Source organism: Arachis hypogaea, chromosome 15 (assembly GCF_003086295.3).
Source record: "Arachis hypogaea cultivar Tifrunner chromosome 15, arahy.Tifrunner.gnm2.J5K5, whole genome shotgun sequence".
NCBI classification, from domain to species: Eukaryota; Viridiplantae; Streptophyta; class Magnoliopsida; order Fabales; family Fabaceae; genus Arachis; species Arachis hypogaea.
Window position 1 is genome coordinate 41,382,203 of NC_092050.1, and position 17,718 is coordinate 41,399,920.

The following is a 17,718-nucleotide window of genomic DNA, read 5'->3' on the forward strand; positions in this document are numbered from 1 at the left end:
AACAAGACTAGCTAATCTCAATCCAAATGTCCTAATCAACTCACTAATTGGATTGGCAAGAGATTAGAGTCAATGGAGATGATATTAACTAACAACTCTAGATCACCAACATAGGTTGGGTTTTCATGACTCAAGATTGCCTAATTACTCTTTCCAAGCCAAAAATGCTCAAAGTCTACTCTAAAGCCCAACCAAGCATTTTGTCAAACACTTGGTGGGTACAAATGAAAAGCATAGTAAAAGTGCAAGAATAATAAATCTACCAAGTACCAATTGCAAAAAAAGTAAATTCACAACTCAAATCAACAATTAAAAGAACATCAAACATAAATTTCATAAAATGTAAACCAAATCCAACATAGAACATTCATGAACATAAAAGAGACATGAGAGTAAAATTAACACTACAAACCATGAGAATGAAAGAGTAGAAGTAAGAAATCATAAAAGAAACAAGATGAAAACATGTAATTGAACCTAGATCTAAGATGGAAATGTCCTAGGAACCCTAATTCTAGAGAGAAAAGGGAGCTTCTCTTTCTAGAAACCAAACTACATCATGCTAATCCTACAAACAATTGCTCCCCCTTTGCTTGGACTTCAATTCTGCATGAAATACACTCAGAAACAAGTTGGATTTGGGCCTGGGCAGCTCAGAAATTGCCCCCAGCATTTTGCCTTTAAGTGGGTCATGTGAGAGTATCGGCGCGTATGCGCCATGTGCGCGTGCGCATTGATTGGCTGTTTCTTCATCCGCGCGTACATGTCATGTACGCGTGCGCGTCTCTATGTGAAACCACTTCTGCGCGCGCGTGCCTTGTACGCGTGCGCGCCCATCGATGCATTCCCAATTCTTGTTTCTTCATGCATTCTCCACTTTGTATGCTTTTCTCCTCATTTCTTCCATCCGATACTTGCCTTATGAACCTGAAATCACTCATCAAACACATCAAGGCATTGAATGGAATTAAAGTGAATTAAAATCACCAATTTAAGGGCCTAAAAAGTATGTTTTTACACTTAAGCACAATTCAAGAGAGAATTACAAAACCATGCTATTTCATTGAATAAATGTGGGAAAAGGTAATAAAATTCCCTAAAATAAGCACAAGATAAACCACGAAATTGAGGTTTATCAGTCATCTCCTTTATCTCTGTTAGCTATACCACCTCTTCTCTACTCTCCTCTCTGGAGGTCCTCTTCTTCTCTTCTCAAGTAAATAATTAGTTATTATAATGAATTTATGTTCTGATTAGGGAATAGGGATTTTGATAATCAGAACTTCTGAAGTTGGGTAAAAGTGTTGATTTTGATTATTAGAACTTCTGATTAGGGATGCTATTTTTTATTATTAGAATTTGTGAATATTAGAAAAACTGATTATTGTTCTGTATGCTTACATATTAGGGCTGTTGATTATTGTTGTGTTTATTTTCGGTATACTTACAGCTCGGTTTCATGTTGCTAGCTCTCATATGGAAGTTTGATTTTCCACCTTTTATGGTTGTTGTTATTATTGCTATCCTGAATGATGGTTTGTCCTTTCTTCTTTGCTATTATTTTTTCCTCTTTTGTCTATCATTTTTTTTATAAGTAGAATTCTTGACAAATTTTGTTTCTTGCTTCTTTGTACAAAATTTTTGAAAGCTTTTTTCTCTTGGAATCAAGATGATGCTATGCCTAGCTAATAGAGGAATTCCAAGCTTTGAAATTTTCTAATTTGATGCTGGTAAAACAGATGGAATGCTTTCTATCAAAACCACGAGTAAGTTTTTAATGTTCTTGTCATGGTTAGTTTTGTTTCTATTTCACTGAATATATGCACACACGTCAAGCGAAAATTGGAAAAGGGATAGCTATTTTCTTATCTGCGTCATTATCAAAGGTAATATGCAAGCCATCTGTGATCTCATTTGGTTAAAGGTAACTAACTCTTCTTATTTTATTTTATTTAACCTTTTTTCTCCTTAACATGGTGATGGTTAAAGGTTAGTGATGGATTATCAATTTCATGACTTCAATTTGATTATAATGTTTTTGGTTGCTATAGAGAACAAGTGCTAAAAATCACTTGTGTTTTATGTTTTCTTGATTACTCCATGGAGAAGTTGGGTTCTACAATGTAACACTCAAGCTCACGCAATGCTATTTATGCCTAGACCATTCAGATATTTATTTATTTATTTTTTGATCATATTTATGAAGAAATGTTATTTTTAAATAGTTTATCCTCGGTGATTGTTCTTATGCCATACAATCTTTTTAGATTGATGCATGTCCTTTTAATATTCAAATTATGTTTTTAATATTTTGGCATTTTCTTCTTTACAATTGTCGTGGTTTCTCACTCATAAGCATTTAAAAAGTTTTAGTAGCCTCCATACTAAACCATATTGTCATGGTTTTTCAAACTGTATTAATTAGTTGCCTATCTTGTTTATTAATAAGGTTTCTTTGCATGAGAGATTTTGACATGTTGAGAACAAGAGAAAACATTGAGAATAAGATACCCTACATATTCAATGGTAGCTAAAGGCACATAGCATTCACTACAAGTAGCTTGGATGTTGATGGAGTAGTAAGCACATTTTAATTTAGACTAGTTCAATTCAGTTTCTAGCGCTAGCTCCAAATTAATGCATATGGTTTTAATTGGTGGGTTAATATTTTTCCACGGAATGTCTAATTTCTCAAAGCCATCAAGGTACCTCTTTATGGAAATTCAGAAAATGGATAGTAGTTACTATAATGAGGTATATATGTATGTCTCTCTAATAATTCTTTTTCAAATGGAAGATTGAAATTACTGATTACAAAATAGTTCACTACATGGATGGCCTTGCATACTCTTCATAAGCGCTTTATTATCAATGCTGGATCCGGCTTCAAAATGCTATGGAAAGCCGTTAAGACATTCCTAGATGTTCGCACAGTAGCAAAAGTTCAAGTATGGATCATTATTATATTCCATCATATTATTCCATTTTCAGATATCTTGAACTAACAGAATTCTTATTTCAGGTGTTAGGTTCTAATTATCTCAGTGTGTTACTTGATGCTATTGATATAAGGTAACAATTTCTTTTCCTTTTGTAGAGTCATCGCATTTTTATGGTAAATGTGATAATATAGTGAACCTATATGATTTAATTATCATTTGATTATTATACATTAATTTGCCAAGTTTTTCGGGTGACATATGCACATGTTCTAATTATGGAGGATGCTTAATGAGTGATAGAGGTCCATGGAAAAATACAGATCTAATAAAAATGATTGAGGTTTGGCAGTACCTGAAAATGACATATTTTTTAACTCTTTCAACATCAAAAGGGTTGTGCTTTTATTCGGCATGTATGAATAGTAGTTGAGAGAGATATATCACTTAATTTTGCAGGTCATTTCCTTGAGAGATGAGACGGATAGTAAAAATGATTCAAATAATGGTGATGTAGCTTAGTATGGAGTATGGAGTATGAAAACAATGATGTGGTTTCTCACATATGCCTCTCTTTATTGAAAATCAAGACAATGATCCTGGTTAGGACTATAAGGAGTTCATCCTTTCATATTAATTTATTCTTGCATTCTTTCTTTCGGCTTTCTTACCACTATAAAACTTCCAATGAGTGGATGTTGTTGTTCCCAATCATTTTTCCTCTATCTCATTTGTAATCAGTAGCAAAAAAAAAAAAATTCACCAAATTAAATTATATAATCTACTTTCTTATATAGACTGAGTAAATATTAGACTTTTTTCTCTTTGTCACTTAACAAAGATTTCTTATTTCTTAGTATAAATTTTATTTTTATTTTTAAAGTTTATTTGATATTAGGGACCGAATGTTAGCGTGTGGTCTAAATACTCTATTTTTTTATAGTTATACTTTATTTTTGTTTTCAATTGTCCGTTCATATGGTTCATTGTTGTTAATTATGATATGTAAAAAGGATATGTGTGATGAGTTGTGCATACTATGATGTGACTTTGCTTTGCATGTTAATGAAGCAGGTGCTGAGCTTTCATATGATAAAGTGGCTTAAACAAAAGTTTTCGAGCGTTGAGAGGGAAGAGTAGCAATACCAGAAACAATCTATCCTCGCAGAGTCTGAATTGTATTGCTCTCACGCCTGTGGAACAATTCTGTTAATAGTGTCTACTTAGTGTTAGTGTATATATCACTGTATAATACTAAGATTGAGACCAGTGTATTCACTCAACTATATTGATATGTTAGTTGGTTACTTTAATCACAATGTATCTTAATTGTTGAAAAACTTTTTCCTCTAACTTTTATGATTTAGAAGTCTTGAATTTCTCATTTTTAGATTTATTCTGTGATTATCATCATTTTGGGATGTGATTATGCTTTAAAAAAAATAAATCTCATAAAACAAAATAGGCTATGGTCACGGTAAAAAACTGTGACCATAGATAAGGCTATGATCACGGTTTTAAGGTAGGGTGACCATAGATAAGGTATGGTCACAGTAAAAACCGTGACCATAGATAAAGCTATGGTCACGGTTTTAAGGTAGGGTGATCATAGATAAGGCTATGGTCACAGTTTTAAGGTGGGGGTGACCATAGAGGCTATAGTCACATCGAAAAACCGTGACCATAGATTAGTCTATGGTCACGGTTTTAAGGAGGGGTGATTATAGATAAGGCTATGGTCATGGCTTTAAGTGGGGTGACCTAGAGGCTATGCTCATGGCTTTAAGTGGGGTGACCTAGAGGCTATGGTCACAGTGAAAACCGTGACCGTAGACAAGGCTATGGTCACGGTTTTAAGGTGGGGTGACCATAGAGGCACCGTGACCATAGTTAAGGCTCTGGTCACGGTTTTGCTATGGTCATGGTTTTAATAAAGGGGTGACCATAGAGTAACATATGGTCACAGTTTTTACGCGTGACCATAGATTAACCTATGGTCACAGTAAAAAAAGTGGCCTAAAGTGCCAGAATTTTAACACTACAACCATGACCATAGAAACCATGATCATAGGTCTATGGCTATGGCAGAATAGGCCACGATAGAAAAACCGTGACCATCTACCTATGGTCACTCTTTTCACTAGCTATGCTCACCTTTTTCACTAGCTATGGTCACAGTTTTTCACCGTGACCATAGACCTTTTTTTGTAGTGATCCTCGTACTTGCATAAGCTTGTTGTCAACATAGGTGTTTGACGCTACTATTATTTCCACTTATGATTTGTTGGTAGTGCTTAATATGATGATGTATGGTCTGATTTGTAGGCTATTCAAGGGCATTAGAGAAGTACAACATCAATTACAACAGGTTGCAAGACGAGGCGAGGCATATGCTTGTTGGTGCGACAAAATCAAACTTAACCAGTGGATATTGACATTTGACGAGGAACATCGATGGGGTCACATGACGGCGAACCTTGTCGAGTGCATAAACTCAGTGCTGAAGGATGTCCAATATCTTCCTGTATTGGCGCTCATTCGAGTAACATATTATTGGTTGAATGAGCTATTTATGCAGAAGAGTGCTGAAGCTCATGAGTGCAAACGTGCTGGATTTACTTACTCTGAATTTGCCACTCAACAGATAGAAGCAAATATGCAACATGCAGAAAATATAGTTGTACACCGGTTTGATAGAAGAAATGAGGTGTTTGAGGCGCGCGAACTGGCTAGTGAAAAAGTGTTAGCAGTTGATCATGCTCGACGGATGTTTTATGCGCGAACGCGCTAATCCTACCATGAGGCAAATGTCAAAAGGTTATCCCAAATCGACTCGCTACCTGAATGAAATAGACTCACAGGAAATGCATGGTCCTCTGATATGTTGTCTTTGCGGTAGATAGGGTCATAGCTGTAGTCGATGTCCTCAGCGCACTGGACCGAGTGGGGTTAGTGGCAATGGTGGTTTGTAAGTCTTTGTTGGTTGTTGTATTTAAATTATGTATTTGCATTTTCAAGTTAATTTTATATTTTAACATATTTGAACTAATGTAGCAAAAAGTTTCTATTATTACAAAAATTTGATACAAAAATTTATACATGTATTTAAATGAATAAAGTGCAATAAACTTATATCAAATTTTAATAAAAACTAAAACGCTTGCTTACTTTTATCTAGCCATCCACTTCAACCCTATGTTTATCAACTTATGCCATCCCGACAGAGTAAACTTATCTGGTGGATTGATCTCTGTCCGTAGGTTATACGGATGACCTCGATCTGAAATACCAACCTCTGACGTACTTGACCCACCTACCTTTCCCTTTTCCATACCTAACCCACCTGCCTTTGCTAGAGCAGCCACACCAAGGTTATACTCGTTAATAACTGCCTGCATCCCCACGTTTAAGTCAAGATCACTCGACTTAGTTAGTAGTATATCAACATGAACTCGATCAATAACAATATGCGGAGTGATGCTACCTCTCCCTCGAGTATCAACCGACATACGACCTAAGGTGTGCTCAGAAGCAGCATGCCTTCAACGAGAGGCACCATCGACTGATGCCCAATATGTGCTGAGAAGGTTGATCCGGGTGCCAGGCTTTGGTACCCCAGCACTATTCTCAGATTGTGTACAAGAGCCAAGGTAGTCTTTGAGGATAGCAATCCAGACTGGGTGAATCTTGGGAGGCTAGTTACACTCCAGCATTTGATCTATACTACTCCCGCCCAACAACAAAGAAGACCCCAAATAGGAAAGCAAAAAGCGAAAGAAGGAGCTCATCAAGAGGAATCTCATCAGGAAGAATATCAACAAGAAGAACATCATGACCCAGCCAACTTGAATATGAATCACCTTCTAAGAGCCATTGAAGATTTGGGGATGAGACATATGGAAGGACAAGAGCAAATACTAAACCTTCAGTCCAACTGGACGAGCCAACAAGAAGAGTGGCAGAAACAACAAATGGAGCAGCAACAGGAACACTACTCCTAGCTCACTCAAGCCATCCACCAAGTTACTGAGAGGCAAGAACGTCAAGATAAGCACTTGCAAGAACTCAATCAGCGGCAAATAGCTTAGATGAAAGCATTCAATGAGTTCACTGTACTTAATGAAGGATGGCAACTACATAGGTAGGAGTTCAACGTAAACACTCAAGCCAAGTTGAACTACATGTCTAGTCATATGCATCATCTACACTATGCTATCCCTACATAGGATGAGGTTCAAAAAGATTTTGTAGAACAAGAAGAAAGAAAAGTGAAACAGCAGAAGGAAACACTAAAGAAGAATGGAAGATGGTGGTTTCTGGAAGAAGTTGATTGGAAAGAGCAAAAGGAGTGGGAGTACGAGCACTCAAGAGGGATACAAAGAGGACAAGCAAGGAGGAGAGCATGGGCAACCACATGAGTAAAAGGTGGTGGAGTTCCTTCTTTGGTCCATCTTTTTCTATGCTTTAAATAAGGAAGATATTGTATGAGATAGAACATGCTTCCATGATAGTTTGAACCTTTTTCAATTCTGTCTTTTAAACTTTTTGTTGATTAGGGCTGTGTTGGCTAGTCTGAATGTCATTACTGCATCATCTCCTTACTTATTTTATGCTTGTCCTTTTGAATCAAATGAAAAGAGAATGAGTGTTTTATAAAAGACCAGAGTGGAGTTCATACTATGGAGTAAGTTCCCGAGTTTGTGGTGTGGTCATAAGTTAGCTATGTTGGTTCAACCACAAGGTGGGATGACAACTATCTGTCATGAATACTATGCTTTGAACATACCCATGAGACTAGCTAAATAATAAGATCCTAATAAGAAAAAGGGAAAGAACAATCAAAGTTGAAGAATAAAAAAAAAAGCAAGAAAAGAGGCTAGGAACCAAGGGTTTGAGTCTTGAGGGATGTGTCTGTGGTGTTCCTGTACCAAGGATCTGCTTGGATTACTAAGCTCTCAGGGGTGCTTTATCACCTGGTAACTTGGGTTAACTAACCAGGGATTATCGGCTGAAAGTCCACCATCAAGAGCAATCTTTGTTACAGAACATTTAGTAGCCCAAAGAGGTGCTGGACACCAAGACCTCAAGGAAAGAAAATAAAAAAACCATGTGCCTGTGGTGTGTATGTATGGGGGAGAGACTTGAGGAAGTAAGTCCTTAGGGGTGCTTCAACACCTAGCACCTTGAACCAACTGGTTCGGGAGTGTTGGCTGAAAGCTTATTTTAAAGAGTTGCCCCCTTACAGAGCACTTAGCCTAAGAACACAAATAAGCCCTGAAATGACAACAAAAGGATCAATGAATAAAAGTCTCATGGGATGCAATCACAGTGAGTATTCTATGACATGATAAAGGTCTGAAAGCCAGTGAAGGAATGAACCTAAGTTGCTATGCATGAAACCACCATAAAACCAGAAAAATGACTTCCACAAGAATGACTCATTTCTCTTGGCATACCATTCATCATTCTCTTGTTCCAGTACTTGCTTAGGGACAAGCAAGCTTTAAGTTTGGTGTTGTGATGCCAGGGCATTTTGGCCAGTTTCACTGACCTTTTCTTTACTGTTTTTAGGGTAGTTTCATGCATTTTCTTAGAAAATAAGCTAGTTTGGGGGTAGATATTCACTTACATCTTCATTCAAGCATACATTGTGCGCTTTACATGATTTCATGAGGATTTTGCATGAAGTATATGATAAATTGGATGATGCATGACTCATGACTTGGACTAGAACTTTGATGCACTTTGTTGCTTGATTTCAGGACAAAGGAAGCAAAGAAGAACTACATTAGCAGTCACGTTAGTCCCACTAACGTGACCTCTAACGTGGAATGGGTGCTAACTTGCAAAGTTAATGAGAAATGTAATCGCCAATAACGCCCTCGAAGCCATCATAAGCCCACGTTAAGAGTCACGTTAACTAAGTTAACGTGAACTCTAACGTGGAAGAAGACAATAAGGCCAATGTTAGTGACACTCCCCTTTGTCACTAACGTTGGACCAAGCTTCCATAAGCCACGTTAACTCCCACGTTAACTTAGTTAATGTGGAAGCTAACGTGGAGAGAGCAATTGGTCGCCAACATTAGTGACACTTACCTTTGTCACTAACGTTGGGGTGAACCACCAAGAGCCACCATGAGCAACGTGAACTTCCACGTTAACTTAGTTAACGTGGAAGCTAACGTGGATAAAGAGATGATGAGCCAACGTTAGTGACACTCACCTTTGTCACTAACGTTGGAGATGGCTAGCATGACTACGTTAGAAGCTACGTTAACCTAGTTAACGTGGACTCTAACGTGAGAAATAGGGGCACATTAGAACGTTAGGGACAAAGGTAAGTGTCACAAACTCAGTCAAAAGTCCCTGATGAAGATAACTGCTTAAAAGTCCTTGCCTACTTCACACTTTCTCTCTGCAAGCAAAGCTAAGCCCAATGATGAAGATAACTGCTTCAAACTCAGGATCCAAAAGCCCATACCCAAGACTTGAAGAGCCAACTAGAAGATCAGAAGAGTATTATATATAGGAGTAACTTTGAATTAGTTTAGGGAGCTGGAAACTTTAGGGAGCCTTTGGCCTAGAATTACTCTCTGTATTTTACTTTCTCTGCACTTCTAGTTTACTTTCAGCATGTATTCTCCATCTTGATTTTCATTTTCCAGAGCTATGAACAACTAAACCCCTTTCATTGGGTTAGGGAGCTCTGTTGTAATTTGATGGATCAATTTTAGTTTTCATTCTCCTTCTTCTATCTTTTTTCTTGATTTTACTAGAAAGCTTTCGATCTTCATCCAATTGGGTAGTTATCTTGGAAAAGAAGCTATTCATACTTGGATCTCTTCTGAACCTTGAAAGAGGAATGAAGGGATCATGCTAGAAATGCTTTCTCATGCTGGACCAAATTGGGTGTGGATGGATATGTGACTATAATCCTTCTAACACTTGATTTGGGAAATGCATGTGGTATAATCAGTGACCATACTTCATCTCTTCTCATGAGCAATTGACCAAGGAATTGGCTATTGATCAAGATTTGAGAGATTAAATTACAAGGAATTGTAATTCGATCACTTAAGATTGCCAAGGAGATCAATGAATGCATTGATTGAGGAAGAGATGAAAATGAACTTGATCCGGAGAATGCAACATCTCCTGAGCCCAATGAACTCCCATTTCTGATCTTACCCATTCTCTTTAATTTCTGCCATTTACTTTTATGAGCAATTACCCCATTCCCATTTAAGATTCTGCAATTTACTTTCCGCCATTTACATTCAGCTCTTTAGTTCCAGCATTTACTGTTTCTGCCATTTACGTTCCCGCCATTTAATTTTCTGCAATTCTCAACTCAAATTCTGATTCGTTCAACTAGAACATTCCTCTAATTAAAGTTGCTTGATCAATCAATCTCTGTGGGATTCGACCTCACTCTATCGTGATTTTTTACTTGACGACGAATTCGGTACACTTGCCGAAGGAAATTTTTTGCAAGACAAGTTTTCCGCGTATCAACTAACCGGCAAGTGCACCGGGTCGTACCAAGTAATACCTTACGTGAGTAAGGGTCGATCCCACGAGGATTGATGGATTAAGCAATAGTAGCGTTTGATAGGCTTAGTTAGACAAACAGAAAAGAGTATTTGAATATTCAATCGTGCAGAAAATAAAATAGTAAAATAAATATGTTGAGAATAAAATATGGAGAAAATAGTTAAGGCTTTAGAGTTATCTATTTTCCCGGATTAATTTTTCTTACTAACTATTTTAATCATGTAGGATTTAATTTATGGCAAACTATATATGACTAGACCCTAATTCCTTAGACCTTCCTAGTCTCCTCTAAAATTCATCAACAGCCAATTCCTTGGTCAATTAATTCCAATTAGAGGGTGATAATCAAATTCTAGTTTATATGCCACAAAAACTCTAGTTACCCAAAAATAAAAGGATTATATGTCACGTATCCCGTTAAGTCCAAATAATTAAAATTTACGAGAATATGTTTTCAAGCTGTTGTTCAGTAAAGAGCTTTTCCAAGTTTTACAGGAACTCAAATAGAAAGAGGGTCATACTTCCGTTCCACTCAAATTCATAAAATAAAGAGCGAAAACAATTCTTAAATTATAAATCCATACATAAATTAACATAGAAAAGCAATAAAATTAATCCATAGACAGAGCTCCTAACCTTAACAGTGGAGGTTTAGTTGCTCATAGAAAAGAGAGAAAATTAGGATTGTCAGTTATGTTCCCCTGATGGGATGAGGTGGAATCTCCCCTAGCACCTCTCTATAAAGGAAGGAAAGTTTCTCTCTTTTTATAACTAATCCTAATAAATTTAAAATCTAATATCTAAAACTAAAAATTAAAATAATATCTTTTTCTAATTTAAGATTTGAATTTAAATTTGAATTAACTTAAATAATCAAGTCTTCAAGGGATGGATGGGGACCACTTGTTTCGTCCATTCTGCAGCTTCTAATCTGTGTTTTCTGGGCTGAAAACTGGGTCAAAACAGCCCAGAAATAGCCCCCAGCGTTTTCTGCATTTTTCTGCACGTGGCACATGTGACGCGTCCGCGTCGTCCACGCGTTCGCGTCATTTGTGCAGATTCCAGTCCACGCGTTCGCGTCAGGCACGCGATCGCGTCATTGCGATTTCCTCCATTCCGTGTGGTCGCGTGAGCCATGCTTCCGCGTCGGTATTCGTTGGTCATCTCCTTGGCTTCTTCTCTTTCTCTGTAGAAACTTCATCAAATCCATCCGAATGCTACCTAAAATAAATAAAATTGCACAAAACTCAAAATAGCATCCATAGTGGTTAAAATATAATTAATTCTTAATTAAACTCAACAAAATAGATGCAAATTCACTAGGAAAAGATAGGAAAGATGCTCACGCATCATCAGGCTCGGAGGGGATATTGCCAGATCGTATCATCAGCTTCAGGTGCTCATAGCGTCGCAGCACATATCGGTGCCGGTTGTGGCGCTCCATCTGGTCTAGCTGTCGAAACAGGCGGTGCACTAGGTGATAAACCGGCTCTGAGGCAGGTGGAGGTGCAGTGGTGGTAGCAGGGGTAGCTGTGGAGGAAGAGGGGCCGGTAGATGGTGTGGCTGTCTCATCAATAGGAGTGAGGAATGGAGGTTTGTAGCCCAAAGTCAGAAAGTTCCTGCTGTGAGGGATAATTTTCTTGTATTTTGCCGCAGGTGGCTTCTCATCAGCATCATCCCAGGGCACGTCAACTCGACGGCCAAGCTGTGTAATCAGATAGGGGAAGGGGAGAGTGCCTCGGACGTGGACTCTGGCCATGTAGTACCGAATGAAGCATGGCAGGTACAGGTCCTTACCCTCCATCACACACCATAGGAGGGTGAGCATAGCGGCAGGTAGCTCCGTCTCGTGAGTACTCGGCATAATAAAGTTGCTTAGGATCTGATGCCATAGCCAAGCCTCATCGTTCAAGTATGCCCGCTTGATTCCCTTAGGCATGGTGGTGTTCTGACCCATGACCCATGGGACAGTCGGGTCAAGGGCTATCCTGGCCTTGACTGCATCCCAATCAAACTTCATGCAGCGCATATCCTCCTCAGCTTTTTAATAACCATCCAGCTGATCGGATTTAGGCAGAAGCTTCAGAACATCTTCTATGGCCTCTTCAGTGACCAGAATCTGCTTCCCTCTTAGGTGTACTGCATCTAGGGAAGTTTTGAAGTAATTGCAGTAAAATTCCCTTACCCAAGAGGCATTGACCTCACTCAGGTTTCTTTCCAGGAAGAACTAGCCTCTTTGTTTGATCTGATCAGAGGTGTATTGCTAGAGTTCTTCTAGGATCTTCAGAGTCCTCTCCAGGTACAGGTTCCTGGAGTTTGCAAACACCGGATACTTAAGCTCGTAGTAGCGGTTTGCAAACTTAATGGGATCAGTAGCAGGGAGTAGCTGATTGATGAGCGGATAATTTATACGCTTTTTGACATTGTTTTTAGTATGTTTTTAGTAGGATCTAGTTACTTTTAGGGATGTTTTCATTAGTTTTTATGTTAAATTCACATTTCTGGACTTTACTATGAGTTTGTGTGTTTTTCTGTGATTTCAGGTATTTTCTGGCTGAAATTGAGGGACTTGAGCAAAAATCAGATTCAGAGGTTGAAGAAGGATTGCTGATGCTGTTGTATTCTGACCTCCCTGTACTCAACGTGGATTTACTGGAGCTACAGAACTCGAAATGGCGTGCTTCCAATTGCGTTGGAAAGTAGACATCCAGGGCTTTCCAGCAATATATAATAGTCCATACTTTGGCCAAGAATAAATGACGTAAACTGGCGTTCAACGCCAGCTTTCTACCTAAATCTGGCATCCAGCGCCAGAAAAGGATCCAAAACCAGAGTTGAACGCCAGAAATGGATCAAAACCTGGCGTTCAACTCCACAAATGGCCTCTGCACGTGTAACACTCAAAGCTCAGCCCAAGCACACACTAAGTGGGCCCCGGAAGTGGATTTATGCATCAATTACTTACTCATGTAAACCCTAGTAGCTAGTTTATTATAAATAGGACCTCTTACTATTGTATTTGACATCCGGGGATCCTGGATTGTATTCTGATCCTGTGATCTCGTTTAGGGGGCTGGCCATCTCGGCCATGCCTGGACCTTTTACTTATGTATTTTCAACGGTAGAGTATCTACACTCCATAGATTAAGGTGTGGAGCTCTGCTGTTCCTCAAAGATTAATGCAAAGTACTACTGTTTTCTATTCAATTCATCTTATTTCGCTTCTAAGATATCCATTCGCACCCAAGAACGTGATGAAGGTGATGATTATGTGTGACGCTCATCACCATTCTCCCCTATGAACACGTGCCTGACAAACACTTCCGTTCTACATGCAACAAGCTAGAATGAATATCTCTTAGATCTCTTAATCGGAATCTTCGTGGCGTAAGCTAGAATGATGGCGGCATTCAAGAGAATCCGGAAAGTCTAAACCTTGTCTGTGGTATTCCGAGTAGGATTCAATGATTGAATGACTGTGACGAGCTTCAAACTCGCGATTGCTGGGCGTTAGTGACAGACGCAAAAGGAGGGTGAAACCTATTCCAGCATGATCGAGAACCGACAGATGATTAGCCGTGCTGTGACAGAGCATGTGAGCATATTTTTTACTGAGAGGAGGGGATGTAGCCACTGACAATGGTGATGCCCTTGCATAAAGCCAGCCATGGAAAGGAGTACGACTGATTGGATGAAGATAGCAGGAAAGCAGAGGTTCAGAGGAACAAAAGCATCTCCATTCGCTTATCTGAAACTCTCACCAATGAATTACATAAGTATTTCTATCCCTATTTTATTAATTAATATTACAAAACACCATTATCAATTTATATCTGCCTGACTGAGATTTACAAGGTGACCATAGCTTGCTTCATACCAACAATCTCCGTGGGATTCGACCCTTACTCACGTAAGGTATTACTTGGACGACCCAGTGCACTTGCTGGTTAGTTGTATCGAAGTTGTGACAAATTATGAATGTGTAATCACGATTACGCGCACCAAGTTGCTCACATTGCCAGGGATTGTTTAAGCCTGGACATCACAATTTCGTGCACCAAGTTTTTGGCGCCGTTGCCGGGGATTGTTGAGTTTGGACAACTGACGGTTCATCTTGTTGCTCAGATTAGGTAATTTTCTTTTTGTTTTCTTTTCAAAAATTTTTTCAAAAAAATATTTCAAAAATTTCTCATCTGTTTTCGAAAAAAATAAAAATGTTTTCAAAAATAAAATAACATATTTAGATTCAAAATTTTTAAGAATAAATTATAGTATTTCACGAAGCATGCGAAGCCTGACTGGCTGTAAAGCCATGTCTAAATTTATTTGGACTGAGGTAGCAATTTGTTATCAAGAGCAAGCTAGTTGTTGTTAATCCACCTGCTGCTGTTCCTGATTTACATCCTAAAGCTTGGCTGGCCATTGGCCATGTCTAGTGTTTTGGACGGAGCTTCCATTGAAAGCTTGGCTGGCTGGTGAGCCATGTCTAATTCCTGGACTGAAGCTTTAGACTAACAATGCAAGATTCCTGGAATTCATATTAAAAATTTTGGAATCCTTATTTTTCTTTCTTTCTAGATAATTTTTGAAAAAAAAAATACAAAAAAATTCATAAAATCATAAAAATCAAAAATATTTTTCTGTTTCTTGTTTGAGTCTTGAGTCATGTTATAAGTTTGGTGTCAATTGCATGTGCATCCTGCATTTTTCGAAAATTCTCATGCATTCATAGTGTTCTTCATGATCTTCAAGTTGTTCTTGGTAAGTCTTCTTGTTTGATCTTGATGTTTTCATGTTTTGTGTCTTTTCTTGTTTTACATGTCCATTTTTCGTTTCTTAGAGTCTAAACATGAAAGATTTCTAAGTTTGGTGTCTTACATGTTTTCTTTGCATAAAAAATTTTTCAAAAATATGTTCTTGATGTTCATCTTGACATTTAAAGTGTTCTTGGTGTTCATCTTGACATTCATATCATTCATGCATGCATTCATTGTTTTGATTCAAAATTTTCATGCATTGGGTCTTTTTGTTGTTTTTCTCTCTCATCATAAAAATTCAAAAATCAAAAAAATATCTTTCCCTTTTTCTCTCATCAAATTCGAAAATTTGGATTGACTTTTTAAAAAATTTTTAAATCAAATTGTTTCTCATGAGTCAAATCAAATTTTCAATTTGAAAATCTTATCTTTTTCAAAATCTTTTTCAAAAATCAAATCTTTTTCAAAATTCTTAGTTATTTTCGAAAATTCCAAAAATATTTTTCAAAAATCTTTTTCTTATTTTTATACCAAATTTTCGAAAATAACATAATCAATTAATGTTTTGATTCAAAAATTTGAAGTTTGTTACTTGCTTGTTAAGAAAGATTCAAACTTTAAGTTCTAGAATCATATCTTGTGATTTCTTATGAATCAAGTCATTAATTGTGATTTTCAAAAATCAAATCTTTTTCAAAAACTAATTTCTATCATATCTTTTCAAAAATATCTTCTTATCTTACCTTTTTCAAAAATTTGATTTCAAAATATCCTTTCTAACCTCCTAACTTCTTATCTTTTCAAAATTTGTTTCAACTAACTAACTAACTTTTTGTTTGTTTCTTAACTTTTTCAAAACTACCTAACTAACTCTCTCTCTCTCATTTTCGAAAATATCTTCCCCCTTTTTCAAAATTTCTTTTTAATTTATTAATTATTTTAATTTTTAAATCTTAATTTTCGAAAATTACTAACATTTTTCAAAAACTATTTTCAAAAATCACTAACTCTTTTTCAAAAATTATTTTCGAAAATTCCCTCTCTCCCATCTTATTCTATTTATTCATTCATATCCTAACATCTCATCTCACATCTCTGCCATCCTCACAGTTGTGTTTCTTCCATTACATCACATTCTTTATCTCCCTCTTTTCTTCTACTCACACAGGGATCCCTATACTGTGGTATAAAAGATCCATATTATTATTATTATTTTTCTGTGCCTTCTTCTTTGTCATATGAGCAGGAGCAAGGATAAGAACATTCTTGTGGAAGCAGATCCCGAACCTGAAAGGACTCTGAAGAGAAAATTAAGAGAAGCTAAATTACAACAATCCAGAGATAACCTTTCAGAAATTTTCGAACAGGAAAAGGAGATGGCAGCCGAAAATAATAATAATGTAAGGAAGATGCTTGGTGACTTTACTGCACCTAATTCCAATTTACATGGAAGAAGCATCTCCATTCCTACCATTGGAGCAAACAACTTTGAGCTGAAACCTCAATTAGTTTCTCTGATGCAGTAGAACTGCAAGTTTCATGGACTTCCATCTGAAGATCCTTTTCAGTTCTTAACTGAATTCTTGCAGATATGTGATACTGTTAAGACTAATGGAGTAGATCCTGAAGTCTACAGGCTCATGCTTTTCCCTTTTGCTGTAAGAGACAGAGCTAGATTATGGTTGGATTCTCAACCCAAAGACAGCCTGAACTCTTGGGATAAGCTGGTCACGGCTTTCTTAGCCAAGTACTTTCCTCCTCAAAAGCTGAGCAAGCTTAGAGCTGATGTTCAAACCTTCAAACAGAAAGAAGGTGAATCCCTCTATGAAGCTTGGGAAAGATACAAATAGTTGACCAAAAAGTGTCCTTCTGACATGCTTTCAGAATGGACCATCCTGGATATATTCTATGATGGTTTATCTGAGTTATCAAAGATGTCACTGGACACTTCTGTAGGTGGATCTATTCACCTAAAGAAAACGCCTGCAGAAGCTCAAGAACTCATTGACATAGTTGCTAATAACCAGTTCATGTACACTTCTGAAAGGAATCCTGTGAATAATGGGACGCCTATGAAGAAGGGAGTTCTTGAGATTGATACTCTGAATGCCATATTGGCTTAGAACAAAATATTAACTCAGCAAGTCAATATGATTTCTCAGAGTCTGAATGGAATGCAAGCTGCATCCAACAGTACTCAAGAGGCTTCTTATGAAGAAGAAGCTTATGATCCTGAGAACCCTGCAATAGCAGAGGTGAATTACTTAGGTGGACCTTATGGAAACACCTATAACTCATCATGGAGAAATCATCCAAATTTCTCATGGAAGGATCAAAAGCCTCAACAAGGCTTTAATAATGGTGGAAGAAAAAGGTTTAACAATAATAAACCTTTTCCATCATCCACTCAGCAACAGACAGAGAACTCTGAACAAAATGCTTCTAATTTAGCAAATCTAGTCTCTG

The 17,718-nt window shown here is 37.4% G+C and overlaps 1 non-coding gene across 1 annotated transcript; it reads right to left on the minus strand.

The window, feature by feature from the left end:
• Positions 1 to 17,024: 17,024 nt before the first annotated feature.
• Positions 17,025 to 17,132, minus strand: LOC112753962 (small nucleolar RNA R71). The gene has a single exon (XR_003178321.1). It is a non-coding gene; the product is annotated as a small nucleolar RNA R71 (small nucleolar RNA).
• Positions 17,133 to 17,718: the final 586 nt, after the last annotated feature.